The 21461-nt window shown below is 38.1% G+C and overlaps 1 protein-coding gene across 1 annotated transcript in view; it reads left to right on the top strand.

The window, feature by feature from the left end:
* Positions 1 to 21461, top strand: part of AGBL1 (AGBL carboxypeptidase 1) — a 4745443-nt gene that overhangs the window by 1806806 nt on the left and 2917176 nt on the right. The window lies entirely within an intron of this gene.

The raw sequence follows: 21461 nt of genomic DNA, 5'->3' as shown, positions 1-21461 counted from the left end.
CTGCAGTTTTATCAGAGTCAGTTCCAATAAACTGACACTGACCCAATGCTTTTACCACTATATGGAAAGTGTCAGCATTATAGGAATGTGTGTGTGTGTGTGTGTGTTTGTGTGTGTGTGTGTGTGTGTGTGTGTGTGTGTGTGTGTGTGTGTGTGTGTGTGTGTGTGTGTGTGCGTCTATGTATCGGGGTTATGGTTTGAGTAAGGAGACAGCTTTATTGTTGTGCATGTGTGTGAGTTCCACCTCTGTAGTCCTTACATGTACACATTAGTACACATTAGTAGTGCAATATCACACAGAACAGCATTATGGACATAGTGTTATCTAAAGGCTGTCTTGACTTGTCCAATGTCGAGTCACACTGTCCATCAGACAGCTCTATTTTTACCACACAGGAGGGAGAGTGGCATGGCTCACAGCAATCAGCATCTGTACAGGTGCCTAGCGACAGAAGAACACATTGCTGTCTACACAGACTGGGATAGTGGGTTAGCAATCAATGGGGGCAGAAACATGTATCATGGTGAGGAGTGGCAACAATGTCATGCATAATTTCATCTGTGTATTGATGGAGGGCTACTATGTTCCTGTATATTGTAGTCATCACAATTGGCAAGTGTAGCAGGACGGCAGCCCCACAGAATATTAATGTGGTGGTTATGGTAGAGTGTCAACTGAAGGTGGATTGTGGATGAGGGGCCCCAACCCTGGTGCATCTCCACTAGGGCAGCCCATGACATGGGTAGAGGGCTGTGATGACCCACTGCTGTTGCAGGACGCATTCTCTGTGATGGTTTCACTACATGTCAGCTGTAAAAAGCTCACTGTCCTGGCCACAGCACAGACTTATGGACAGGACACTGACAGTGGCAGTTACCATTTCTCACATGGAGGTGGACATGGTGGTAACATTTATTACCCCCATTCTCATGAGACCTGGCATGGTATTTGTGGACTCCATTGCCTTCTAGGGACATTGGCACTGCTGTTCACATATCATGGAAGCTATGCACCTTGCCATTTATCTTTACATCATGTGTGTAGCTTCGGACTGTACCTAGATTATAGCCCTGCACATCTGCTGATTGATGCTGAGAGCCACTTGCATATCTATGCTGTGACATTAAATAGCCATGAATCCATTCCAGGTTGGCATATAGTGCACATGCATGCACATACAATGCAATGCACTGGTCCATCACTGCAGCCCAGGGAAGTGATAGATGTTCTTTTTGTCATTGGGTAGATCACCCTTGACAGGGACTGTTAACTCCCATGCTGTGCATTCTGTAGATCAGCTGCAGCTGATGCCACACTATTACCCTGATCTATGAGTGTAGAACTTTCATGGTTAGAGACACTGAGTGCAATTTGTCCTGCAACTTTGACTCTACTTTTGTTTTCACATTGCCATCATATCCTGAAAAGGTGCTGGTCCCAGTCTGTTGTCTTGGCCAAGCCCCTAAACTTGCCACTACTGCATTGATCTTTCCTGGCAGCACTTGCCTTTCTTGGTAAAATACAACAAAAAAAAAGAGACTGCATATTTACAGTGACTGCAACTGAAGCATATGAGACCTGGTGGTGTGCATTCAAATGCTAGCTAGACATATGCAGACAAACAACAGACACCTGTACAGGTGTTTTCCTTTGTTTAAACATCAAATGTACCTAAGAACGACATATAAAGTTCTTAGTGTACTCTCTAGAGCCAATCTGTACAGAGTTACTCCATGCCAAATGTGTTATGGTTATTAAGGATTCTGGTCTCTCAGTGAGACACACAAACTTTGAACACTCATGGAAACTATGCCCACTCTACCTGGTAAGATACACCCTGACCTCATTGACTCCATGTCGGGATACCAAAAATTACTTATCTATGAGGATCATATTGGGAGTTGCCCCCCTTCTTGCTTCAGACCTTTGAACAACTATTCTGCATGCCTTCAGAGAGGTCCACCATATTATGTAATTGGCATGCTTCCAGTATTGTGTGTTGTGTGATTTCTCCCATGCAAAGCATTGATGTCATTGACAACTGTGCCACACATGCAGTGCTGTAGAAGCCAGTGGCACTGTATATCCCCAACAAGTGCTACTCATGGGTTTAGCATGCATGAAGCAGGGTGACAGTCTTAGCAGGGTTGAATTTGTCTAACATCTGCTATCTCCCACTTTGGAGGACATGCTTAGATCTTCAAAGAGAAAAGATCATAGTTATAGTGACAATATACCTTGACAATTTATGTATGTTTCTTGTTGCTATGCAAATTTTTTCTGTTAGCTAAGTGTTAACTACTCTGTGCATATAATTATTTTGATTATTCTGATGACTGCATTCACCTTTAATGTACTGTGGAGCTTTTCTCCCCGGGCCTCCACTGAAAATGGGCACTGAATGGCCCAGTGGACTTTCCTGGTAAACAAAGTACAAATAAATAAATAAACAGTCCATTGAAAATTGATTAAAGTTGACTAGCTATGACACCTGGTACTTTAGTTTGGTAATAACAACAAGATACAGTTGGACAAAGCAAGGGAAGCAGTGGAGACAACACGTGATATGGGCAGTGTTGTCAAGGTAAGCACAGGATCTCTGCATTCCTAGAGTAGGGATAAGTAACCCACAAAGCTCCACAGGGATCTAGGGGTAACAAAGAGCTTCACAGACAGCAAGGGTGTTGCTCATGGGTGTGCATATGTGACACTTTGTGACTGGCTATGATGACAAGGGTTGTGTGTGTGTGTGTGTGTGTGTGTGTGTGTGTGCGTGCGTGCGTGTGTGTGTGTGTGTGTGTGTGTGTGTGTGTGTGTGTGTGTGTGTGTGCACTTGCAGACATCCACAACAGGTGTCCCCTTGAGGTGAGGGGGAGGAGGGAGCCATTCCTGTTGTTTGCTGTCAGATGATACACAATGTACATAATGTATACCTCGCAGGTACACATTGCGGACTTGTATAATACAGCTCAGTAGTGGTACTTCACTTATAGTTCACTTATAGTACTGTTACCGCAGGCTTTGCCCAATGTGCACATGGTACTGGTAATATAAGTCATAGGTCAACATACTGGGGGAAACAGAACTACAGCTATTGCTTGGCACACAATCACAGGTATACTGCACTACAAAAGTACATCATCCTACAGTACTTCAGACCACTGTGGAGCTCCATTAGGGTCTGACATATGGCATTTCTGTTCCTGCTCACCAGACGGACATTATACAACTCATACACTGCAACCTCTGCTGCTTTCATACTGCACATTTTGTCTTCCAACACATTGGATAATCTAGAAATAACACAGGTATATACCAGTTTGCACTGTAAATGCGTAATGAGACTACATTTTGATGATGTCTATGAATTATATTTTGCAGAGGCACAAACATTAGATAAGGCATAGATGTGAAGCATGCTGAGTGTTAGCACCCACTTGATTGATGCTCCTAATGTTATCACTGAAATACTGATAGGTCACTGATATCTTGTAATAGTATTTAGATTCAGAGCAGAAGGAGAAGGTGAGTGTTACTTTTTGATAATTTTCACCCTCTTGAATGCGTTTGATTTAAAATTTGAGTTAGTGTATGTGTGTGGGGAGTGGGCTATGTGGTAACATGACCACAGATCATTGTCAGTTAGTGGAGGGAAGCATGAACCCCCCCCCATCCAAAAAATAATGTTTTTGCATTTTGCAAGTTTGGAAAAAAATGCTGTTTTTAGTATTGACCTCTTAATGTCTTCAATGTTTTGTTGGGGTTGAATAATTAAATGTAGTAAAATTGACACAATTATTCATAGTGAACCTTGCACAGATGCACTCCACTGCATACCTTTGTCTTGTTCTGTTTACCCACTCATGGAAACAAGCTTTGCATGCATATATCACACGGTGTAGTAGAGCTGAGCTATGTTACAAATGTTTCAAGGTACCTTGAAAACTGAATCACAAGCTGCCCTATTGGTTTGTTGTGCATTCATGTTGACATCTGCTGATACGTATGCCTTACACGCATACACGGCATACCTTCCAAGTGTCTTAAGGAAAGTAAGACCATGCAGTACCTCCTGCACTACCAGTTCTCGAAGCAGCTGGTGGGATATAATGCAAGTCCATTCCATTAGGTAGATGTCTAATAAGATGTGGCAGAGCAACAAGCCAGTACAACTATCATTTCCCAAACAAGTACAACTATCATTTCCCAAACCAGTACAACTATCATTTCCCAAACCAGAACAACTATCATTTCCCAAACCAGTACAACTATCATTTCCCAAACCAGAACAACTATCATTTCCCAAACCAGTACAACTATCATTTCCTATACCAGTGAGCAATAAGCACCAAAAGGAAGCCTGAAGATTTTGGTGCATGGGAAGCAGAGGTCAGACAGAAGTGTCTTGACAGAAGTAGTAAAGCTATAGGAGTTAATGCTTTGTTTGCTAGATGCACTTAGAGAAACACCTCAAACTGTACTGTCCATAAGGATTCTGAAATTCCATTTTGAACTCAAAAGCCAGAAAGAGTAAGGGTAGAATATATCATTTAGTCAGAAGCAGATAGCTTCAGCCATAGCTTTAATGTTTTTCTAACAATATTTTTAAATGTTTTATTTTCAATTTCATGTATGTTTAGTTGCAAAGGAAATGTTATTTATACATTCTAAATAAAGATTGTTTTTTCAGTTTGAATGCTTGTGGATGATGCTGTAAATATTATCTTGAGGGTTTATGGATTTTACCTGTGCACTTAACTGTGTGGTGTCTGCCTTTGGAAAGCTGTTTGATGAGAGTTAATTGCCACAGTATCACTCTTTAAAGGTCATCTCACTTTAAGAGTAAACTGTAAGGTGAGTTTTTGTTATGTTAGTTTTGACTAAGAAGTGTCAATATACCTTTAAGATTAGGGAGGCAGGACTTGGTGCAAGAGATTCACTATTTACCTCCCCCTCCCTATTGTGTGTGTGTGTGTGTGTGTGTGTGTGTGTGTGTGTGTGTGTGTGTTTGTCTATGTGTTGACATTTCATGGAAAGGCACTGGACTCAGTCTACGGTAGGTGAAATCCTGGGTAGTCAGTGATTATAATTTCAATTTGGGACTGTGCTTATTTTAGATGTGATGATTGTTGTCTGTTATGCAAGGGAGCATTACACATTTACTTTATAGCCTTAAAGGCCACTAGCCTTTGTATTTTAACAGGTACCAGTGTCGGGATATAAACCTTATATTGCTGATTCCATTGCTCTCAGATATTGACAGCAGGGATGAGTGAGATAAAGCTAACTTTTCATGTAATGGTACCTGATGTTTATGAAGTAGGCACCGTATTGCATCAGTGACATTCATTTGTTTTAGATATCTGTTTTAATGCATGCATAGCATCCACTTCAGTTACCATAATAAAACTATTACCAGGAGCTGGTGACTGACTACGGAAATCATTATAAATAGCTACCAACAAATGGCAAAAGTGCTTTCCAAAAAAATGACAGCTTAAATGCACTTTGTTGTGTCTGCTTTTTCTGAAGTTTCCAGCAGAGATATGTATTATCTAACGTTCCTTAAATAAAATACATTAACCACTTTTTGAGCTTAATTACCACTGCACAACTGGAATGTTAAAAAGCTTAATAACAGTAGCATAGTTACCATTGAAAAGCCTTATACTGTTATCTCTCAGCTAGGTTTCATAAATAACATTTTAAAACAGTTTAAAATGAATATAAAATTTGTATTTACTAGCTGATAACAGCAATTTAGGATGTTTGTAATTAATGCAGACTTATTACCTTCAGAATAACTCTGCATGAATTCAATCCCTTCCAGGTCTGCTTTTTTGTTTTGCCAGGTGTTTTAAGTTTCTTCACATATCACACAGACATGGCATGAGTAAACCAGTAGTCTTCCAGAATTGTGTGTGTGTGTGTGTGTGTGTGTGTGTGTGTGTGTGTGTGTGTGTGTGTGTGTGTGTGTGTGTGTGTGTGTGTGTGTGTGTGTGTGCGTGTGTCTTGTGGCAAGCTAGGGACCCTTCCCAGCAATATAAAAACCTCTTTCCCCGATTCCAGTTAACTCCCTATGTGTGACTGCTTCAGCCTTATTGGGAGTTCTGTTTATCTGGGTTGGTTTGTGTGTGTTTGTGCGTGTGTGTGTAGAACAGAGAGAGAATGCCAGCTTTACTTTCCTAGTCTACTACTTACCTGCAAAGATCAGAGGATCTGTAAGCTTCTATCTTACCTCCAGAGGATTTAAAAAAAATTTTTTTGTAAGCAGAAAAATGATGACTTTTGCCTCATATTTATGCACTCTTTTTTCCTTTTTTAATCAAGTCCCAGGAGTACTGTCTGGTTAAGTAACTTGATCAAAGTCACACAGTAGACAAGTAGATGTAGAAATAATCAGACCATGTACCCTTCACTACAGGAAGTAGCAAATTAAGAGCCCTAATCCCCTGTGGTAACTGTCAGTGCCAGACTTAGACTAACTTATTCCCTTTCCTGATAACTCAGTTAATAATGTCAATAGTGTTGCATAGTTCTTGTTCGGAAAATGTGTGTAGGTGGACACCTGTTGTTCTTCTAACTTGTCAAGTGAGGTAGAGTTGTCTGCCACTTAAGGCTTTGAGCTGTTAACAAGCTGCTTCCTGTAGTCCAAAGTACAGGTTTGAGTTCTCCTACTCCATTTGCCTACTCTGTCACTGAACAATTCACTCAGACAGTGATCCTAGGTCTCTCCTGAAAAGTGACTCTGTCCAGTAGGAAGTAGGTGAAAAAAAATAATAATCAAATATGTCTCCCTATTATTTTTGGCTTTGTCCATAATTCACAAGCAAAGATGTTGAGAGCTATTTTGGTCTATTGTAAATATTTATGATTTTCTAGAAAAATGTTGTAGATTGTAGTAATTAAATAATGTTAGATACTTGAGTTTCAGATGTTGTATCCTTCAGAAAATATAGCTAATGCAAAGCTCATTATTATAAAAAATTTTATGTATAGAAGAGAAATATATAATTCATGTTCCTCATTTTTGGGCCTGATTCAGTTTTTTTAACACCTTTACTGAATTATCACTTGTGACATAGGCAAATTAATGTTTATATAAAGTTATCAAACCAAGTTCACCTTTACAAACATTATAATTCATACCTATTGTTAAATAAGTTAAGTAAAATTACATAAATTATTCAATTCTTGCCTTTCCATAAAACTCATTCCTCCTCCAATACATTTTTGTGCATGTATTTTCCCATAATTTCTTTTTTTTTTTCAATGTAATTCACTCATACCCTTTTCTAAAGATCCCACTTCATGTTCTTTTATACCTGCTACAATATTCACTACTTCAATTATAGTTGGTTTAGATTTTGATTTGCATTTGCTAGTAATTGCTTTTATTGGCAGCTGCTAGAATTAAACTTATCATGGCCTTACCATGTCTAGGCAATTATCCCAGCTAGGGGAATTTTTAAAATCTGTGAAATCATTAATCTCCCAAAACATGTGTTCCCAGTTACCTCCTTCTCCCCATAACACCTCCAACCTTTGCCATCTACCTGAGGAAATATTCTTTGGATTCTTCTTGGAGAATAAAATCATCTATGCAAACACTTCCAAGCAAAAATCCTAAATCTCGTAGACTTTCATGTATTTAGGAGATACACATATGTCCTCCAATTGTTTCTTTGTGAATTGCATATCTAATCTCTCTTCCCAATCTTTTCTGACTTCTGATTGAGTCCTATAGTTACTGTGCAATATTTTATATGCCATACTGATTATCCCTTTTTAAAAGCAGCCTCTGTTTTGGATTCAACCTAAACCTCAACCAGTTCAGATCTTTCTTTTAGGATTGCCCTATCCATTTCTCTTGGTCTATATTCCAATATCCATCCTTGATAGGGAAGACAATCCTTCTCCTGCAATCCAAATGTCTTCTTGGCTTCTTCCCTTTCTAGTACCTTTCCTCCTCTAATTATTTGTTCCTAATACCTTGCTTCCTTTGCCGTCTTACTCTTCTAAATTCTATTCCACTCTTGTCTATTGTCTGTGCTCCTAATTGTAGTCATCCCTATCAGCAAAATATGTTTTCTCCATTCTCATGTCAGCTTAGCTCTTAATGTACATTCTGCTACTTTATGAATATAATATTCAGTGATGACCATTGTTATTCTCCTTAAGAATCTGTGCCTAAGATCTCATTCTTTCCTTATTTCTTGATTTACCTTTTACCCACCTCCTTCATCATCATCACTTTCCACTATGAACTGTAGCTTTCTGTTTGTGTTATGTATAAAAGCCTTAACTGTGTAGCTCTAAAATATACATTCAAATCCGCTAATGCTAAACCTCCTTGTTCTATTGGAAAGATCAACTTATCCCACTTGACTCTTGCCCTCTTCCCCTCCCAAATAAAATCTTTCCACTCTTTAGCTTTTACTATTCACAACTTTTTCTCTGGCTGATAAAAATATGCCTGACCAGTGTGTAAAGCTGAAGGGACTGAAAACATTTGTACTGCTTGTATCTTGCTATCCATATCCATAAGCAAGATCTCCCAGTTTCACAGTTTTTGCATCATCTTTTTGCTTAGTCTCTTCCCACATATCCATAGCTGCCATAACTGAATCCTTTTTAATCCATACTCCTAAATACTTCATTTTATTATATCTTCATACATATGGACATTTCTGAACCAATTCTTATGTGGTTACAAGGTTTATTGCTATAGCCTTTGTTTTATCTTCATTAATTTTATATCCTGAGAAACCTGTAACTGTCTCAAAATATTCCACAACACTGAGATATCATTTTCTGGTTCCATCAGGAACAGAATAATATCACCTACAAATAACGCCAACTGTTCTTGATCACCATATTAATTATGTCCTTCAATTTCTGTGTCCCTTATTTTCTTTACCAAGGGTTCTAAATAAAATGTAAATGACAAAGAGGAAAGAGGACACCCTTGCCTGGTTCCTGTGTTCAGAAACAACTTATCAGAGAGGAGCTCTCACACTTTAATTTTTATGTCTGATACCTCATATATCCTTCTAACTAAACTTATTATCATTTAGAAAATGTAAATGCTTCCATTGCCCTACTGATAAAATCCCAGCTTACTCTGTTGAACGCTTTCTCTGTATTACAACCCACCAATAACAACAGTATTTTCATACATTCTGCTTCCCTCTGGATCATCATTGTTCTATTAATATTGTCAAATGTTTGCCAATTTCCACAAAACCACATTCATATATCTCTATCAATTCTGGCATCACTTCTGCCCTTCCTTTAGCCATTATACACATACACACTTTATAGTTGTGGTTTAAAATCAAAATGAGCCTGTATGAAACTGGATCAGATGGGCCTTTACTGTCTTTGGGTATTACAGTCACCACACCTTTTTCTCATGATGTCGATACCTACACTCTTTTAAAATACAGTTAAACAAAACCTTTCAAATATTTATCACTTTCTTCCCTCCTAGTTCTAAACTTCACCAGAATACCAACCCATTCCTGGAGATTTTTCTGCAGACTGGTTATCCATCACAATTTTTGTATCATCTCCTCCTATCTTAACTATTAGTTGTTGAGCTTCATCTACCTCTAACCTTGGCATATTTAAGTCTTCCATAACTTTGAGTCTGATTCTTAAAAGAAAGGTTGAGAGGACAGAGGGAGATGCAATCCATTCTACTGTATGGTTCTGACAGCAGTGAGCCAAGGTACATATCTGACTCATTAGTTATGAATTTATTAATTTTCTTGATCTCAAGTAGATATTTTAGGTTTACAGTCATAGAAGTTGCTGTAATTGATGTGTCTGTGTGTGTGTGTGTGGGGGGGGGGGGCGGTATACATGAGTGCTTTTATATGCATCCCACAATACATTGGTATCCTAGCCAAGTTTGTTTTTTCTGATTTGAGACATTGAATTCAAGAGATCTAAACTCTGATGCAACCCTTGGGTGTCAAAGAATGAATGCACAAATAAGTGAATCAGTGTATGAATAAATGAAAGAACAGGACACAGTTCAAGGGTTGGGAATTTTAGAGATTGCTAGACGATAGTTAATTTAATGGCAAAGTTACCTTCATTGAATGTAATTATAGCAGTTAAAACTTGTGCTCATGTGGTTTGATTTTTCATTTGATTAAGAAAATTAAAGGATCAAGTTTCCAGAACTTGAGTAAAATGTTTATTGATTACTATGAGTCATTTTTTTATAAAGACTCCTACACTCTTCGACAGATATTTACATGGATGTCTGACTCGACTCACTAATTTTCTAAGAGATTATACCTGACATTCATAAACATATAGTTTTGACATGGTCTTGCTTAAAGCTGTTTTTTTTTACTGCTGTCTAACCATAGATGAGGGTGAATGCCTGCTGCCTGCAAAGAAAGGCATGGCTGATAGAAAAGAATCCAGATTGCTGTTTCTGTTGTAATGAAAGCCTAAACATGATGAGTGTTTATACATCTGTATCATATTACTTGGAGGAGGTTGCAAAAGAAGACCACTGACTTTCAAACAAAGTCCTAGCAAAAAACAAATGACAAACAGATAAGCTATGTGAGGTGATTGTGGAATCAAAACATTATGACTAAGCAGGAATGAATGGGTTGTAACAGTATTGTACCAAATAAAGCCTTACATTTGGAAGGGAATCATTTCCATTAATGTTTTCTGAAGTTCTCAACAGTGCATGAAATCAGAATAGCAAAAAATACCATGATTATGCTGAATTATGAGACAGCAGGAGGCTGTATAGCTTGTCTCAGCTGGGGTGCTTCTTGTGTGGGATTTGCTTGACGTATCTGTGTTCAAGTGGATTTCTCAGTGTACAATATCTGAGTGATATGTGGTAGATGGATCAGTGACTCTAATTTGTTCATAGGTAAATTTGCTTTCTCCATCATAAAGAAGAAAGGCATGGCAATCTTCTTCCAATCCCTAGTTGCCTAGCAAATTCTGTGAATGGCATTATCTGTTAACGTTGTCAGTAGTACATGAGTGAGATGCAACTAAACAGCACTGAATTCTGAATGGATTTTGACGTTTAAGTTTGGATGTAATTTAGATCCCCTTACTATGTGAATGTTGTGTTTAACTTTAATGGGCATCCATTAAGATCCCTGATATGCCAGAAAGTTAGGACGTTTTAGAGATTTTGATTGGTCTAATGACTGTTTTTTGCGAAGTTTCAGAGTAATCTTTTGTTGTAATGCTACAGAGGACATTGGTGGAGATCATGTTCTACTTGTGTTTTTAATATCGAATTTGAGCAACTTGATCTCTACAAAACCATGTCACTTGCATATAGTATGAGTGGCAGATGGGCAGATCAAGAGACAATTTTGTATAAATAAAGAAAAATGTAAAGGGGAATAAATGCAACATTGAGGAACATTCTTAACAAATCTTTTAGGGGCTGCTGATAGGAAAGCCCCTTACAACGTTAAGCAATGCAAGCAATCCTCAGTGTTGCTGCTTTCAGAATTTGACATCTGCACAATGTCACATTTAGCAGCAATGGCAGAGTAGGTGCTTATAAGATACAGCCACAATAATGCTGATTTTTCTGCAAAACTGTATGGGATTTTTACTTTTGATGGAATGACAACTTGGTGACCATATACCATTAATATGTGCTATGTTCATAACAACGAGCAGACACCATTAAAACTAACATTAGTGGAAAATAACAATTATACAATATACCAGTCCATAATAGTCAAAGTCTTATCAAATTGTACGTTTTGTGCCTATGTATAAAAGGCCACATATCATTTACCTCAGATAATCTGAGAGAAACTATTCTGGGAATGACAAGATGTTTAGATACAAAATGCACCAGCGGATGCCGGTCTATCTTTATGGATTGAATGCTTCTTACTGCTGCATTTAAAACTGATATATGATTTCCCCTGATTATAAAGAGTACATGTGATGCCAAGTATTCATTCCCAGACAGTATGTTTTGGTACAGTTGATGAATCAACAACTCACAAACAGTTATTCTTTACTTCGGCTGCCTTCCATACTCTGACCTGAACTCATATTCTTGCTAGTTGTGGATATGGATTATAATAAGACATGCCAAACTATGATAGTGATTCGGTACCTATGTATAAACAGCCATATGTGAAGGTTTTTTTTTGGACTTCTTAATAGCAGTTTTTGAGAATGGCATTGAGATACACAAGTACAACGTTAAGATAAGACTGTCATTCAGTCATCACAGATTTTAATATAGCTCACTGGTGAAATTGTCATCAGCAGATTTTCTCTCTTAGCACCTACCATTTTGGTGATGTTAAGATTCCTGCTGGAATAGTTTTACTTTGCCTGTCAAAAATATGGGATTATTGCTTCTGGTTTAATGGCAACTTAGCAAAAATGTATTTTGCCATGAACTGCAGTGTCCACACTTAAAAATATTCATATGCACTCTCCTTAAGGAAACTGAGTATAATATAGCAGAAAATGCTGTGTTGATGAAATTCCTTTCAAACAAACATTTGGTACCAATGTTTAAAATGGTCTATGCCAGTCTCCCATTGCACATTGTCCTTTCCAGCACATAACATTTTAGAGATGTCACCATGGTGCCACAGAAATGTTGCTTCTCTGGGGAAATAAATGAGAGTTCTTTTTCTGCTTTAATAACATCTCTGAAGACAAGAGTAATGTCAGGTTAAAGGAATGGTTACAAAATATTGCTATGACAATAACTGTTTTTTTTTCTCCAGGCCAGCAACAGGGAAGCAAGGTCATTTGATAACCAATGGGTTCCAGAAAAAAAACACTGTATTTAACTGTGGCCTACACAATGATATAGAAGATAGATGCTATACTGGCTTGTCTGTATGGTGTATTCACCTGGAAAAGATTACTCTTGAAGATTATATATTACTTTATAAAACGTACATTAGCTAAGTATAGTAGTTTTATAGTAAAGGGTAGCCAATGACTTTAGATAGCTGGAGGTTATTTTTTTTCTGCATCCATCCTGTTTATTTTTATTGTCTTTTCTTTTATTTTCATCTGTGTGATGACTTATATGTATATGCAATATTTTACTTATTATTTAAGTACAGGTGATTTATTAACCTCTAAGCACTTGTGGGTGGCATATAAATTTAGGCAGTCTTGTTTATCTGACACAAATGTAAGCATTGTGTACACTGTTGGGTAATAAGCTATGTATGAAAAGTCTTCTATTAGTCTACCTAGACCTACTACTATTGAGATAAGTTTTTGTATTTATAGTTGGCTTGATTAAGATTAGCCAGGTAAATGTTCCTAACCCAAGGTGATAGCAGTACTAGTCTGCTTACAAAAATGATGTGGACAATTGAAGAATTATGGCAACCTTCCTTGGGAATTGTGTATGTGTGTGGGGCTATGGTGTGTGGGTGTGGGTGTGTGTGTGTTTGTAAGTAATACTTTGTTTGAAAGTCAGTTTCAGTGTGTAAAAAGGCACCAGAGGACATTAGTTCACTGAGAGACAGCAAAGTGAGGTGATGGAACAAAAATCTCAGCTTTGTAGGTGGTTTATGTTTGCTGGTACAGTCTGGATGTGAAGTTTGGAAACTCATGGTTAGGATAGCACTACATATTGTATTTATGATTTTGGTGCTGAGTTGCATTTTTTTTTGATTTGTTATTGATCTATTTATGATTTTGGTGCTGAGTTGCATTTTTTTGGATTTGTTATTGAAACAGAAATGTGTACTTCCTTTCTAGTGCATCAACCTTGGTTTGCTGTAGTGTAATTCAAATCCATTAGTGCCGGCCATTCTAACATCACTTTGGGTGGCATCCCGCTATCTGGTGTTCAGATAAGTGGCAGTTGTAACATCCTCCCATCCAATATGGTGCTCTTGGTTCCAGACCTCTATCAAATTTGGTGGCCAATGGTGAAGATTACTGGTATTTTCCTTATTCAGGCTAAAACAGTTTTATCATGAAATTTGTGTCTGTGTGTTAGCCTCACAGCCACAAGGTAAAATATACACAGTTTTGATTGTGCACAGCTGTTATTTTTTGTCACCTTAGTCTATAGACAACAGTTAGATAGTTAGCTTTTCTGATAACTATGCCGAGAATGTCAGCAGTCAAATTACTAAAGGAATACAAAGTAAGAGGAATCCAGAAGGCTAATATGTCCAGAAAAGATATATGGCAGCTTTGTACACAATTCAGCGTGCAAAGAGTGTGCAGAAGGCAAATGAACTACCTTTAGTTGCATCCCAAGAGGTCTTTAAAGTAGAAATGGATTTATAGAGACTGACACTAGAAATGAAGCTTTTAGGATGTAAGACAATTGAGCAGATGCTACTGTTGGATGTGTAGAAAGAGCAAAGCACAAGCAGAGGAGAAAGAGAAAAGCAACGTCAGCAGGAGAAAGAGCTGCTTACTCTTTGCCAGGAGCACATGAGTCATGGAATGGGGAAAGTCACACCGAAGAAGCCCAGGTCAGTACAAAACACTTTCCTCAATATAAATAGAGGGATGGTGTAAAGGCCTATGTGAGAGGGTGTGTAATAAACACCAAGCTGACCAAGGGCTGAGGGCCATGGGTGAAGTTTTAAACTCCCTTATTCATAAATAAAACAATGCATGTAGTTTCTAAACTTGGCGATACTGATTAATTAAATTATGCTAAAGTTAAACAACATTTGCCTACTTCTTTTAAATTGACACCAGGGTTGTACAGCAAGAAGTTTAGAGAATAAAGGAGAAAGCCAGATGAAAATACTGCAGAAGTCATCACTTATTTTCAAAGATGGAAGAGAGAATGTAAGGTCGCCATGATTGAAATGCTTGCAGAACTTTTATTCAGGGAGCAAGGCCTTAGTACTATGACTAAGGACATGACAATTGGGTTGGCTGACGTGAAATTTAACATTGCTGAGAAGATGTGGATTAAAGAGAGACTTTACCTAGGAAGCAATTTTTCACCGCATAGCAGGAGGATCCAACAGTGCAGATAGGTCTAGGGAGACTCCAAGGATGGCAGTCTTGGCCATCACAGCAAGTTACACAGGAAAGTGGAGAAGCTATGACTTTGAATATGTGACCAGGGTTTGGGTTTAGATATCTCAAATGTAACCAAATGTAATGTGTATGGGTTCATTGTACACTACAGGCATGGAGAGAAAAAAGGTCTCGGGAAGCATCAAGCAAGACTAGCACTATGTCAATGGTGTGTTTAGAAACAATAGATGTACCTACTTATTGATAGTCTGTATCCTAAGCTAATACAAGGGAAGGAAACCACTGCCTAAAAGGACACAGCCTCAGACATAACCATAGTCAAACATGCAGTGGCCAGATAGTAGCACTACTTGCCTGGGCAGTCCACTCTATTTAGGGCATTAAGTGAGAAATCTTTTCAGGTAGTTTTGGCCGAAATCTGTCTAGACTGGGAATGAGTGAGATAGCAAGCAGTTTTCTATGTTTGAGGGCATTCCTGCTGATGTCTTTACAGGGAATGACTTTAACAATTCAGTCCCTTGTATGCATGGTGTCACACGCAGTTAGACGGGTCCCCTTCAGAAGTTCAAACTTTTAAAATATTGACTTTCATATGGCCGAGACCATATGATCGAACTTTTAAAATCTCGACCGATCTGAATGGAGAACTCCATACAGTGTGTAATGGGAAGATTTCCCATTACCGCAATGTAGTGCGATCTCAGAGTTGGTATATTTAAGTAGCTGGGAGTGTGCAGGGGGGCTTTCCCCCTTGCTAAACAGAGTTTTTATTTTTTTTGGTGTGTTATGCTGTTTATTTTACATAGTCGATGTTTCAAATGTTTGATCATATGGTCTCAGCCATATGAAAGTCGAACATTTGAGTTATCGATCATGTAACGTAGACCCAGTTGGACATAGAGACATACTCTTGGGGAAGTCAGTAGTGTGGAGCCCAAACAGGAACCACATGTCCATCTGAAATAGAAGATGTGGCTACCACAGAGAGGGAGCTGATAAGCAACAGTGAACGAAGATCTCAGCAAGTGCAGTTGAAACGTACTATGCATCCCTTAGAAGGGTAAAACTACTAGAGGAGAAATAAGTGACAGTAGTCAGCCAGACCTTGAGGAGGAAGAGAGCTGGGGAGGTCCATCAAGGAGAGCTGAAGCAGGCTCAGCTCTCAGACCCTACTTTACAGGACTTGAATGAGGTAGCCAATGAGGCCTGAGATACTCAAGGGCAGACAATGTCCATATATACTTGGCCATGGCTGCTTTGATGCCTTTGTTATTGAAAAATTATTTAAGAGGTAGTTATGGATATTGTTGGATCTCTGAGTACTCCAAGTCCCACAGGTAAAAAAATATATCTTGACAACAATTGTGGAATATGCTACTAGGTACCACGAAGTGGTGGCATTGTCTTTAATTGAAGCACAAAAAGTGGTAAATACTTTCTTAGACATTTTCAGCATGGTAAGTTTTCCTAGGGCAATACTGTTGGATAGAAGTGGCAACTTTATTTCAGACCTACTGGCTTTTTTGTTGAAGTGCTGTGGGTTAAGGCACTTAAAAGCTGTCCCCTGCCATCCCCAGACAAATGGTCAGGTAAAAAGGTTTATTTATACACTGAAGACCATTTTGATAGCTTTTGCAGCCTAACTCAAAAGGGACTGGGATACGTATCTGCCCCATCTTCTCTTTGCATAAAAAGAGGTGCCCAGGAATCCAAAGATTTTTTTATCTTTTTGGCTACTATATGGTAGCAGTGAAAAAGAACACTGGATTTAATTCATAATAATTGTGCTTCAGTCAAAGTGTCTATTGCACAGTATGTCCTAAATGTCAGTATTAGACTTAGGGTGCTCATGGGGATGGTCCAGCAGCACATTTCTTGTCACAACTGCAGCGAAAGGCCTGGCATGATAGGGCAGCCAGAGCTGAGAGTATTCTATATGACAACAAGTGATGGCACTTATTCCTATGATATAAAAGAAGCTGCAGGCAGCCTGGGATGGCCCTTTCACCACTGAGAAAAAGGTGAGTGATATCTGCTTCACAATAAAGTTGTCAGGCAGGAGGCTAAAGCACAAACTGCTGTGTTAACATGATAAAACACTATCATGATGGTGAGGCATTGGTACTTCTGCAGTGAATTGCAGGAGGGACCTGAAGAGGGATCTGGAAGTCGACCTCCTCACTGATATTGTGCCTGTCTGTCTCCAAAGTTGATGGGGTGAACTTTCCCAGCCACGTCCAGGAAATCTGAGCAACATTGCAGAAACTTTGTGGATATGTTTACTGGAAGACCAAGTGAACCCAACTACAGGGGCAGTAATCAATGAGTCCAATAGTCCCTGGGCCTCATCAGTGATGTTGGAATCAAAGGAAGATGTCAGCACTCATATATTTGTGGATTAAAGGAAAATGAACAGTTCCACATAGTTAGATGCATTTTATAAATATATAAATACTACTAACTTGACCAAGTGTTACAGGCAGGTATTTTTGACCACTGCAGTGAAGGATAAGTCAGCATTTACTGATTATAGTCAAGAAATAACTGTACATGTAGATGCTTCTAACTATGGTGGTGGTGGTGGTGGTGGTGGTGGTGATGGGGTGGCTGTATTAGGCCTGGTCTTCCCAGGAGGAGATGACCACACTATTGTGTACCTGAGCCATGTCTTCAACCTAGGCAGGGTCTTACATAGCCACAGACAAAGACTGTCTAGTAAAGGCTGGGCTTTACAAAAGTTAAAACCTACATGTGGTGCAGAAAGTTCACTGTGATTACAGAAAATGTCTACATAGAACAACAGGACAAAATCAAAAGTTTCTTAGATGGAGTTTAGCCTTGAAGTCCTATAACATGACTATTCAGCAGAGAATGGCTAATACTAATATAACTAGTCTGTCTGGAAAGGGCACAGAGTAATACCCAGTTTACTGTACCCTTGTCTCAAGCTTCAGTTCTTGAAGGGTGCCTCCAAAAGAGTCACTTGAGGTTCTTAAATGTGGAGAATTTTGAAGCCGGAGGTAATGCCAGGCTGAAGGGAGTAGGTAAAATGCAATGTATTTGTTTTCCTTATCTCTTATTCATGTGCAGTCAGAGTGTAAATCTAATGACTGAGGAATGTGTGACTTTTGTCTTTTTGAATGTAAAATAACAGGGGAGTGTCATTTGAAGTAGATTTGTAGTTTCTTTTTATTAATATAACAAAAATGCTGAAATATTATGAACTTGGAGATATATCTGCTAATGGATTTAATGACTTATGTATCACTGTGCCATACCAGAGTGTAGTCCAATAAGAGGAATGTGTGGATATGTTTTGCCAAATGCTACTGTTTCAGGACTGGTCTGATTAAGATTTTGTCTCTGAAGATGATACTATAACAATTGCTAAAATTGATTTTTTTTCCTGATATCTGCAGGGAGATGAAGTCATGTGACAATCCTTGAGGGCTTTATATAACAGTGGGCTACGCGATCCTATCCTATAGATGATATATTATCTTGACTTGTCTGTATACTGCATCCATCTGGGAAAAAGCTTGTATAATAGTACAGATCTTTTTTCACATAGGCACAGGATGCTGAGTTTGATTCTGACCTTGGGTTACTGGCTAGGTTTAATATGACCCTTCAGGGAAGTTAGCCAAGTATTCACCTGTGAACTTGAAGGTTATTTATTAATTTATATAACTTATGAAACTAGGGATAGTACATCATTAGCAAATTATAGCCAGGGAACTTCTGGAGCTATTTTTATTGACTTTTATTTTACTTCTGTGTTAGTGCCAGCCTACATATATTTTAATCTGTAGTTGCAGTGTTTTCTTTATTATGTAATTAAAGTTTAGTTTTTATCCTTTAAGGTCTTGTGGCTAATGTCCATTATTTATTATATATAAATGTATGAATTATTTATTTGAGAAGACGGTAAATAATATTTTCACTGTTGGCTAATAAAATGTGTGACACATCACTCATTAGACTGTTTAGGCCTACTACTTGTGAGATTATTTGGTGTGCTTACATTTGGTTAAATTAAGATCAGCCGAGTGCCAGACATGTGTCATTGCTTCCATGCCAGGAACAAAAAGCTATGGGGAATTGAAAAATCCCTGGAGTCCCTCCCCTGTGGTGGATGGATAAAGAGTTGGCTCTATATGTGAACTGTATGCCATCTAATCTGATTGTGAAGGTTGGGTGCTCACCGCCAGGACAGCAGGGCATATTCCCTTTATGAATAACCAAAAACAGAAACCTTGGTTACTCATGGCAGGTAAATAAAATGTATATTTATTGTTAAAAGGACCAAAAGTAAGCGCTTTCATGGTTCAGCATAACCGCTTCATCAGACTTCACTTGCTAACAGAAAGCATACCCTTTATATAGGCACAATCAAGCTAGCATAATTGAAACAATTAAAAGCAATTAAGAATAAAAGCCACAGAGATCTCCAGAGTACATATATATACAATTATGTCTGTGTGAATCCACACATCAGAAACCTAATGTTTCGGTGGCCAAGGATGAACACAGGATAGCAGCAGATTTCTTCAGCTCCACCAATTTCATTACATTGACAGGAATTAATTACTTAAAAAATTAATTCTTGAAGTAATTTTCTTTCTAAATATGTTTGTTTTATATAGTTCTTGAACTATATCTAAAAAAGAAAGGAAATCTTAATAATATTCCTGTCAGAAATTACTTTGGAAATTTTCCTGTCAGTTTATCAGTCTGAAATGAGTTCCAGTAAGACAAATTCTCAAGACTCCAGCATCAAGAAAGAACTTCAGTCTCTGATAATTATAGTCCAGCAACTTACTGCTAAGATGGATAAAATGGATACTAAAATAGACACTTTCATAGAAAAAACTACAAAACAAATAGTAATGCACAAAAAACCAAAGACAAGCAAAGAATAATCCACGTCCTTGAAGAAAAGGAACCGGAACTCTGCTAAAGTCCACAAGGCTGTATTTTTATTTCTGAAGTATTCCAAAAGTCACAGATAAAATCACACAAGCGCTTTCGCTCAGGCAATCCTGAGCTTTATCAAGTGAAAACAAATTGCAGTGTGCAGTAACCTCCATTAAATAGCCTGGCAATTATACAATTAATTAATTAGTAAATCTAGTACTAAGGTGTGGTGCTTTAGAGTTGGGTGTTAAAAAAAGTTAGTCATTATATCAACTCAAAAAATGAAATGTTTGCAATAACATATGCACTTAAATAAAAATGACTAACCATAAAAAACATTTTAAAATGCCAGTTTCCTAGGTTTCAGAACATAAAAGTCTGAAGTCTGATTGGGGTTGTAGACCAACTGTCAAAGTTTGCACCAACTGTCAAAGTTTGCACCAACTGTCAAAGTTTCTATGTGGTCAAAACTGAGAGGGAATTAAGAAAACGTATCTACGAGCATCTTTATGACATGACCAGGAAGAAGGAAACCAACGCCTTCTACAAACACTCACTCTCCTGCCCAGAACCCAAAATCCAGTTTCTAGTTCTTGAACAGGTTGAGCCAGATGCAAGAGGTGGTGACTGGGAATCCACCTTGGGCTACCGTGAACTATTATGGCAGTTGAGACTGAATGCAGGGAAGCCACCAGGTCTGAATGGGATGATCAGCATTAAACCGGTCCTCAAGCTTAGGAGGGCTAGGTTATAACTCTCACACTTGACCCCCTTCATACCACAGCATCCCCACACAGCATATTAAATTATTGAACATCCACGGTTATAGGATTCCAACTAATAAATCAAATTCTATATGAAATGTTATATGGATGGGCATTAAAAATATCTCACGCATATTTTATTGCATGTTTTTATCAGTGTAAAGTAATAATGAAAAAAATTTTTTAACAATTCACTGACAATCAAAACACATCTTTAAGCATATTCTTTAACAATCTACAACCCCAATCAGACTTCAGACTTTTATGTTCTGAAACCTAGGAAACTGGCATTTTAAAATGTTTTTTATGGTTAGTCATTTTTATTTAAGTGCATATGTTATTGCAAACATTTCATTTTTTGAGTTGATATAATGACTAACTTTTTTTAACACCCAACTCTAAAGCACCACACCTTAGTACTAGATTTACTAATTAATTAATTGTATAATTGCCAGGCTATTTAATGGAGGTTACTGCACACTGCAATTTGTTTTCACTTGATAAAGCTCAGGATTGCCTGAGCGAAAGCGCTTGTGTGATTTTATCTGTGACTTTTGGAATACTTCAGAAATAAAAATACAGCCTTGTGGACTTTAGCAGAGTTCCGGTTCCTTTTCTTCAAGGTCGTGGATTATTCTTTACAAAACAAATAGACTTGTTACATATGGACCTGCAACAACAGAAGATCCAGATGACAGGCATAGAAGAAGCTGTGAATGACATGGAAAATAAAATACAAGAAGAGGAAATCAACATTGAGT

The sequence above is a fragment of the Protopterus annectens genome, chromosome 7.part0 (genome assembly GCF_019279795.1).
Source record: "Protopterus annectens isolate FY-2018-M chromosome 7.part0, PAN1.0, whole genome shotgun sequence".
Lineage (NCBI taxonomy): Eukaryota > Metazoa > Chordata > Ceratodontiformes > Protopteridae > Protopterus > Protopterus annectens.
The sequence above is the reverse complement of the archived record's forward strand: the minus strand, read 5'-3'. Positions and strand labels throughout refer to the sequence as shown.